This window comes from Mustela nivalis (assembly GCF_964662115.1).
Source record: "Mustela nivalis genome assembly, chromosome: 14".
NCBI classification, from domain to species: domain Eukaryota; kingdom Metazoa; phylum Chordata; class Mammalia; order Carnivora; family Mustelidae; genus Mustela; species Mustela nivalis.
Genome location: NC_139033.1, coordinates 62,309,090 through 62,317,678, shown reverse-complemented (window position 1 = coordinate 62,317,678; position 8,589 = coordinate 62,309,090). Strand labels below are relative to the sequence as shown.

At 38.3% G+C, this 8,589-nt stretch overlaps 1 pseudogene across 1 annotated transcript; it reads right to left on the bottom strand.

Annotated features, from left to right (window-relative positions):
• Positions 1–8,037: 8,037 nt before the first annotated feature.
• On the bottom strand, positions 8,038–8,227 carry LOC309847669 (cytochrome c oxidase subunit 7C, mitochondrial pseudogene; annotated as a pseudogene). The gene has a single exon. The product of its transcript is annotated as a cytochrome c oxidase subunit 7C, mitochondrial pseudogene (transcript).
• Positions 8,228–8,589: the final 362 nt, after the last annotated feature.

Here is an 8,589-nt window from a genome sequence, read left to right as displayed (position 1 = left end):
GGATTCTCAGGGCTGCTTCTGCTATCCAAGCAGCTGTTGTTGTGAGCCTGGGGTGCAGACTCAGCCAACAGCAACTCCCTCCAGGGATGGTTACCAACCAAAGGGATGGAAAAATTAGATGTGGGCAGGCATTCCTGGGTAACTGTGGTTCGCCTACTCTCAATTTGAACAGGAAAAGGGAGCCTGCCCTTTTCATCAGATAGCTCTCTCTGCTGCACAGAACACTTCTCAGAAGCCTGTCATCCCCCAGGGGTTGGAGTTCAGCTCTGGATGGCTGCCTCCACCGCCCAGGCTTCTCCGCAGCTGGTGGAACTAGTTCCTGTTCTCTGCCACCTGCTTCTCTGAGTCACTAGGTCTTTACATTTCTGAAGTACGCCCAAGCGCCCCAGAGGCCTCAATTCATTTGTTCCAATACCATTTATTCTTAACAGAGGCATAGACTAAGAATATAAAATGGTTTAGCATATACAGGACACAAGTTAAGGAGTTGTGCAAAAGTGTATCCCTGGATACAACTTTGTATTCGAAACATTTCTGTGTTTATATTCCTACCCAAACAATTAATTTGAGATGGAATTTTTTTCCACTGCACTAAAAAAAAGAAGGACCCGTGTCTGCCTAGGTTAACATGAAATTGCACTTTATCACAGATTCAAAATAAACTCGGGCAAAATCCAGCAGTTATAACCAGTTGCTATCTGAATAGAATGAACTCCTATAATTTTCAACTTTAGAACAGTAATTTAAAGCACCAAAACTTAGAATCCTCTAAATATTCAAACTCAGAGTAATGGACTTCCAATTAAGCAAGAGAGTTTCCCCTTTATCTAAGAAAGGATGTGTAATCCAAAATATTTCAAGATTTTTAAGTAGGACTTACATTGGAACTTAAAGTTGTGAATGATTCGTCCATGGTATATTTGTAATGCCACTCCTGTCTTCACACAGTGTTTAGTATTAGCAGGAGAGAAAAATAATAGGTCCACTTTTGCTGCTCGTAGTTTTCACTCTCATTTGCCCCTGAAAAGCCATTCCCTCCCCCCACCCCAAAGGACATTGCCTGTTTCCCTTTTCCATACCTCTTCCTCTCCCAGATATATTAAGATATATATATATATATACAAAGATATATATAAAGATATATGTATCTATATATATCAGATATATATAGAAAGATTATATATATAGATACATATATCTTTTTTTAAAGATTTATCTTTTTTTAAGATTTATTTTATTTTATTTTATTTTTTATTTTAGACAGACAGAGAGAGAGGGAGAGAGAGAACATGAGAGGGTAGAGGTCAGAGGGAGAAGCAGAGTCCCTGCTGAGCAGGAAGCCGGATGTAGGACTTGATCCCAGGACTCCAGGATCATGACCTGAGCTGAAGGCAGTTGCTTAACCAACTGAGCCACCCTGGTGCCCCATATCCTGTTTTTTTTTTGGGGGTTTTTTTTTTTTTTTTTTTTTTTTTTTTTTACCTGGTTTATCTCTCAGGAGACTGTAGGGAAGGGTAAGAGGTGCTTGCAAGGGAGACAGTACCAATGCTACCTCCTCTTTTTATTGTCCTAAAGGAAAAGAGGCCTTTTTCTATTGCTCCCTTTACACCCTGAACAGAAAGATAAAATTGTGCCAGCCATGGCCTATCAAGACTTAAAAGCAGGGATTTGCACCAGCATTCACACCCAAAGAACTTGCGCTTTGAGCAAATCCTTGTAGATCTGCTTGCATATTTCTAGCGTGCAATGTTTGTAGTATTTTCGCTATTCAGTTTACCTGTGTGTGTGTGTGACGTGAAAAGATTTACATAACTCAATCCAGGTTACACCACTCTGGCTTCAAGTAGACACAACTCTTCAGGCGTTTGTTTGTCAATTGACATTATTTGGGTTTTGGCTTGAAATATCTCCTCGGCATGTGTGAACGCAGGGAAGAAGTCTGGGATTTCACAGCATCATTGCTGAATCTGTTTTTGGTAAATGGCTAATGAAAGATCAGTGAAAGGACCTTCCACCAAGTGATGGAGAAGAGAACTGCGGGCCCTCCGGAAGGAGTGCCTTCCCCTCTGTCATCCCAAATGACATAGGACAGATTTTCTTTAACCTTTCTTTCTACTGGGACCCTGAAGAAATGTTATACATATGGTTTTCTGAGTATCAACAGACCTATTGCATAAGCAGTTCTAGAAGTGAGGCTTAGGCCCCTGATTTTTTTTAAAAACGCTTTTTGGATGATTTTGATATGGAAGAAGGTTTAGGAACTACTATTCTTGTTCAGGATAATGACCCCATGTGTGCCAGTGGTCGGTCCTATCCATTACTCTTAAAGCAGATAAGAGCTATTATTTTTTTATTAATAATGCATATGATTTGTTTAGCCAAGGTCAACTAGAAATCCCAGGCTGAGGGGTGTGTGTGCACACACATGTGCAGGTACACACCACAGATCCTTACTTCCTTATGCTGATCATTTGGGGGTTCTTATCTGAGCAAAGTGACATCCTGCCTTGGTCAGCCCTTCTTTACTTACACTGGCACCAGTATACTGCCATGGTCTGGCATATTTCTAACCCAGCATCTCCAGAAGAAACCAGCCCTTCTTTCACCACACACAGTGATCCTTCTTTCCCTATCCAAAAAGGTTTCCTAGTTAGTCCTAAACATTTGACACCTCTCTCCCACTAAAGGACAGCTGCTTCAGGTTCCAGGTTTCCTTCTATGCTATAAAATCAAGCAAACACTGTGCTATATTTTTATCCCCTTTATAATTATTCTTCTGTAATTCTAGGCTTTCTGTGATTGTAGGAAATCACGAGAATATGCCATGCTCAGAAGACTTTTCAGGGAACCCCTTTTATCCACACCACTTTTTATGCCTGCATGTGTTCTTCCAAGTCCCCTTGGAGCTTCACAGGCACAAGCACAAATACCAGGGAGTGCAGTACAGCTAGAACAACGGACCCTAAGAGTTTCTCACTTTGGCAACGTAGACACCTGTCGTGCCACCACCACAAAAATAAATAAATAAAGCAAAACAACACCGATGCTCCCAATAAACGTAACACCAACTGTTCCTGAGCAGAACAAGCAAAAAATAAAACGTGTTCAAGAGCGTGAACCTCGTGCTTTCCGGGAGAAAATGTGAAAACTGGAAAATCCTTGAGATAAAATTTCCCAACAATTAAATGGGAGATGGTAAAATAGCAAGAGCAGTTCGCATTGACCAAAAGAACAAAATAGTTACGCTTGTCAGAAAGAAATGCTTCTCTATGAGAATTAAGGTCTGTAGCCACAAAAGGACTGTGGACCACCCTTCATTCAGAGCTCTGCAAACCTAGTCCACTGAGGGTTCCAAGGAGGTTATGTTTTGGCAGAACAAAGGGGCTGATGACATGCAAGAAATATGAGGAATTACTGTTCCTCAACAGCCTTGGATCATTCCCTGTTAAACTGACCAAGCACATCTCTTACTTCTTGGAGAACTGAGAATAAAACCAACCAACATGTTGTGTTCCTAGTCTGCTAAAGAGGAGAAAGTTCAACAACGTGTCTGTGTTGTGATGGGAAATGCTGTGAGCCTAATGTTAGGACCAAAGTCTTCTCAGTCCTTAGCACTCCTATGTCACTTGAAAGAAATGTAGTCATACAAGTTTTTGAGTAGTGGTGGTGGCAATAATGATATGTGCATGCCCAAACCCAGCTGGAGAAGGGCAGTGCATGCTATTTTATTTTACACTAACACCAAACTTCTGTGTTCCCAGTACTGCTTCTTAAAGATTACAAAAAATTTAAGAAAAACAGACAATGGTCTCCTATTCCTGTCCTTGGGGTGGGAACAATGATCAGAATCTGAATTCATCCAAATTCAGAATTTCAGGCATTCTAGAACAATTAATTAACCCATCAATTTATTTAAGTGTATTGAAGAAACCTTTATATCCTGCTTCAGTATTGCCTACCAGAAAAATCGGTTCTATAATTTATGAAGCATCTGCAAATTTTCAGTATTCAAAGACATTACTCTAGAAGTTGATTGGTTGAGACTCAGAAGAAAGCATCCATAAAAGTGAGATGAAGCTAATACCTGAAGAACAGAACAAGAACGTGTTTTCATAGTCTCTTTTTCTTCCACCACAACATCCCCCCAATTCCCCTACTCTGCTACACAAACCCCCTCAAATCAGAATATCACCTAATACAACCTTTAGCTGCCTTTCAAACTTTTTCTTCAAGCCTTGGTACAAATAAGAATGAATATTTTCTCTGGGAAACTTAATCCTAATCATTATTTCAGATCAGGAACACCCTGAGTGATGATCTTTAACCAAATAGTCCATAAAAATTGAGACTGAAGATGAATACTTTTACCTTTAACATCTAGTTTATCTTATATACATTCTAGGACTATTTGTTTCTAAGTCTGTGGATTAAAAGCAAATAAAGTTCAACTGAGATTGATGTTGGTAGCAATTTATTTTCCCTCTAGATAAAATGTGTATTTCAACTTAAGAAACTAACATCTAAAAAAGGGGTTCGCACCCTTTTTGCAAAGATATTCCCAAAGTTTTATACAGCTTAAGAATCCATTTATGTATCATTTGGTGGAAAATGTTGTTGCAATAAGATGCATTGTTTATTCAAACTGGGCAACACAGAAGACTGAGGATTTGGTGAATATCTTCTTATAGTATTTAACTGCAAGAAAACTAAGTGTGGGATCACAAAAGTCTTTCAGTGGGCAAAATGATTTACAAATGATCATGTGAGTTTTGGTCATTTTTAACATCTAACATAATACCACCTTATATGGCAGAGAGAATATTAACTGATGAGATGTATTTTTAAAGTTATTTGAAAATTCAAAAGAAAATTGATCCAATTTTCTAGTGTCTTAAGTTATACATAAAATTGCTGAAGAATGAAAAAACAAAAAGCATCACAGCTCTGCCTCAATTTCTGCAAAGAAAATTCAAACTTTCTACTCAGGATTTAAAACAATTTTCTTACAGAGTATTATAGCTGGAAAGAGTCTCAGATTACTTTTCCAACCTCTTAATTTTACAGGTGTGAAAACTAGGGGCCAGATAACTTAAGTAACTTGTAGTCCTCTTCATTTTTAGCTTTGTAGATAAAGACTTGAAAGTCTAACCTACGTTTTGTAATACAGATTTGTTTCACTCTGATGTCAACCACAAAGGTTAGAACCTCCAAACAGAAAGTGAACTGTCTTAGCCAACTACTTCCAGCTCCCATGGTTACACAGGAGAGGAGTTCAGCACACATCACTGCCTGCCCTTTGCACCCAGTTTGGAAAAGGAACTGCAATGCCATTTCTCTTACTTCCTCCACATCATGGGCTGCCACTAACCAGCAGAAGCAGGCAAAGAAAGTGAAACACCCTATACCTGTCTTTCTGAAGACAGCTAATCTAGGAATTCAGGAATCTCTTTATTCCAAAGTATTTGCCAAGAAAATATTGCTGCTAACTTTAAGAGGACTTTTGTTTGGAATCATGTTAGCAATGCTTAACACCAGGTGAGGGAACATTGGCCTGGTAGCCGTGACGTGAACTATTGGGACACATGAGGTTGCCAAATGAGAGAGGGGACAGAGCCAGTTCATTATTCTGCTCCCCTCTTCTTTATTAAGGGAAAGTGCCTCCAAACTTAAAGAATAATGAACCAGAACAAGTTCTGATGTATTTGCAGTGAGATAAAATCTAGTTACTCTAAATAGAGTGAATTATCTTGCCAAGTATTGAACCATATTGTAAGTTCAATCAGGAAGTATTTGTGGTCATCTTTGTGCAATCAGGGGTGAAAGAAATTTGAATAAACTGAAGATGCAAAAAATTTTGGCTCAAGTTTCAAAAACAACTTCTAGAAATTATAGACTGTTCAATTTGACTCTAATCCCTGATACAATTCTATAATGGATTCATCAAGTTGTTTTAAAGATCTGAGCAAGCTAACAATTCACTAAAAATATTAAAGAGATTTTTTTTTATTTGTTTTGAATTATGTGTCAGGAAAAACTCAACAGAGTAAACCAGGATTCTACCATACATCTGATACTTTCTCATGATATTCTCGTGAACAACATGGAGAAATGTGGCTTGAATAGTAGTATTGTTAGATTATTTGCTAGTATTAGACTTATTCAGAAGCTAGCGGCAATCTAGAAAGAAAGAAAAAAAAAAAGAACTTGCACTCCATATTGTGATCTCCAATGTCCTACATGGTCTGCTCCACCTACTTCTCTCCTGGTTCACTAAGCTTCAGTCATGCTAGTGACTTTCTATTCTTAATCAAGCTCCTTCCTTCCTGTTTGCATCTGCTCTCCCCTTCTGCCTGGAATGTTCTTGCAGCTCTTTGAATAGCTGACTCTTTGTCAAACTGGAGGCATTAGTTTAAATGCCACCTATTCAGGAACTATCTTTAAATTAGAGGGCCACCGGCCCAACTCAGTCATGTTCTACCCAATCCCTTTTTCCCACCACACTATTTTCTATCTCCTCCATGAAAACCTCAGCTTCATAAAAGCTAAGACCTTGTTCATTTATTCACCAAGACTCCACAAGGCTTAGCACAATGCATAACATGTACCAGACTTCTGTGAACACTGAATAAGTAAACTCATGAAATACAACCCGATATTGTGACACCATATCCTCTATCTGGCCTTTTAGAATATAATATTTTTATCAATGTCTTATTTTGAGGTATAGAAGACCCGGGTCTTTTTTGTTGTTTTTTCCTCCTTATGTTTTACCAGGTAAATACACTACATAGTGAAATAAGAATTTTAAAAGATCCTGAGAGAGTAAGGCCAAACCCACGCAATAAAAGGACATAACAAGAATACATGGAAAATATCACACCTAGAATCAAAGGAATCTTGTGTGCCTGTCTAGGACAGTGCAACTTGGTTTGTCATCAGGATTTGTAAGAAGTACCTTGAGTTTAAGTTCATCAGTTTTGTAATGCACCAACAGTGTGATGTATTGAACACACACACACACAGGAGCCTTGAAGTCAAAAGAGGGTACTTGCAGACCAAATGATATACTTGCTCAATTCTAGGCATTGACATTTAAGAAAACTGGAAAAACACTAGATGTGGTTGAAAGACAAAAGTGATTATGAGTGTAGAGGTCAAGGGCAGGCTATCTCAAGAAGGGACACCTCAGCATGAAGATTATTTTTGATTTAAAAGCAATCAAAATACAGCAGATGCAAGAAAAGCTCTTTCCCTCCTTCACAACTGCCTGCTCCAAGAAAGGAGCTTCTAGCATAGAGGACTACATTATGATGAGAATTACATCTGGTAGACAGGGAAAAAATCCTCAAGGCCACTGTACTCAAAATCCTGTTGTCCTATTGTTTGTGAAAGGGCTAGCAAACAAAGACCACAATTTTTTTTCATCTTCCTATAAATTTCATTCTTTCCCTTTCAAGTCCCAAACTTTTATACCCCCATTATCCTTAGCTTTTTGTTTTGTTTTGTGTTTTTTGGTTGGTTTGTTTGTTTGTTTAAAGATTTGAGAGAAAGCACGCAAACACACACAACAGGGTGAGCATAGTCGGGGGGATGCAGAGGGAGTGAGAATCTCAAGCAGATTCCACAACTAGCACAGAGCCTATTGTGGGGCTTGATCCCACCACCCTAAGATCATGACCTGAGTTGAAATCAAGAGTCAGACATTCAACTGTCTGAGCCACCTAGGTACTCCATTTGCATTTTTTAATATAACAAATTACCAACAAGGTCTGACCTAATAATCAAAAATTAAATAAAAATCTCAAAATTTAAAACCAAGAAATAAGCTAAATCACACACAATTTTTGACCAAATACTGGAATATTTCCCAAGTAAAAAAGTAAACTACATTCCATGTTTCAGAAGAGAGACATTAAGGATTCATGCCTTTATCTACAAACATATCTATTATGAATTCAAAAGTTTGGTCCATTTTCTAAAGAGATCACCCGTCTTAAAATGCTCCTTCTCACATCTGTTTAATGAATTAAAACACCTTTATTTCTTAAGCAGTTGGTGTCTTACTGTAAAAGGGTATGGCAAATCCAGATCCAAAGTACACAGCTATCATAATTAGTAATCACCACTCGTTTTCCACTGAAAATGGCCAATTTTTCCTTGGGACCTCCTCATAGTGGCTCCTACAGAACACAGAGGTTGTAAACTTCTGGATGCTTTGTCCCAACATAGTGCTATTTGAAGTTTTGTGAAAGGTGCAGAGATTGAAGACAGTAGAATATCCTATTCTCTTTAAAGTGACATACCTCATTTTGTCTGTCTTTGGAATGCCCATGTCTGCGTAGAGATGTACAAAATTATTTTCTACTCTTAGTCTGTCTTATGTCAACATGATTCTTAGTCCAGCTAGAAGAATCTTGAAGGGCAGAGGAAAATTCTCTCCTACAAGAGTCATGGAAAACTATCCTAATAAGTGAATCTAAAGCTTTTACCCAATAGCCTCAATAAGAGAGGATTTTCTAACACTTTCAGAGTCTCAAAATACGTTAGATTATTTCATAAGACAATGAATTCCTTGTCAGATTTCTATTG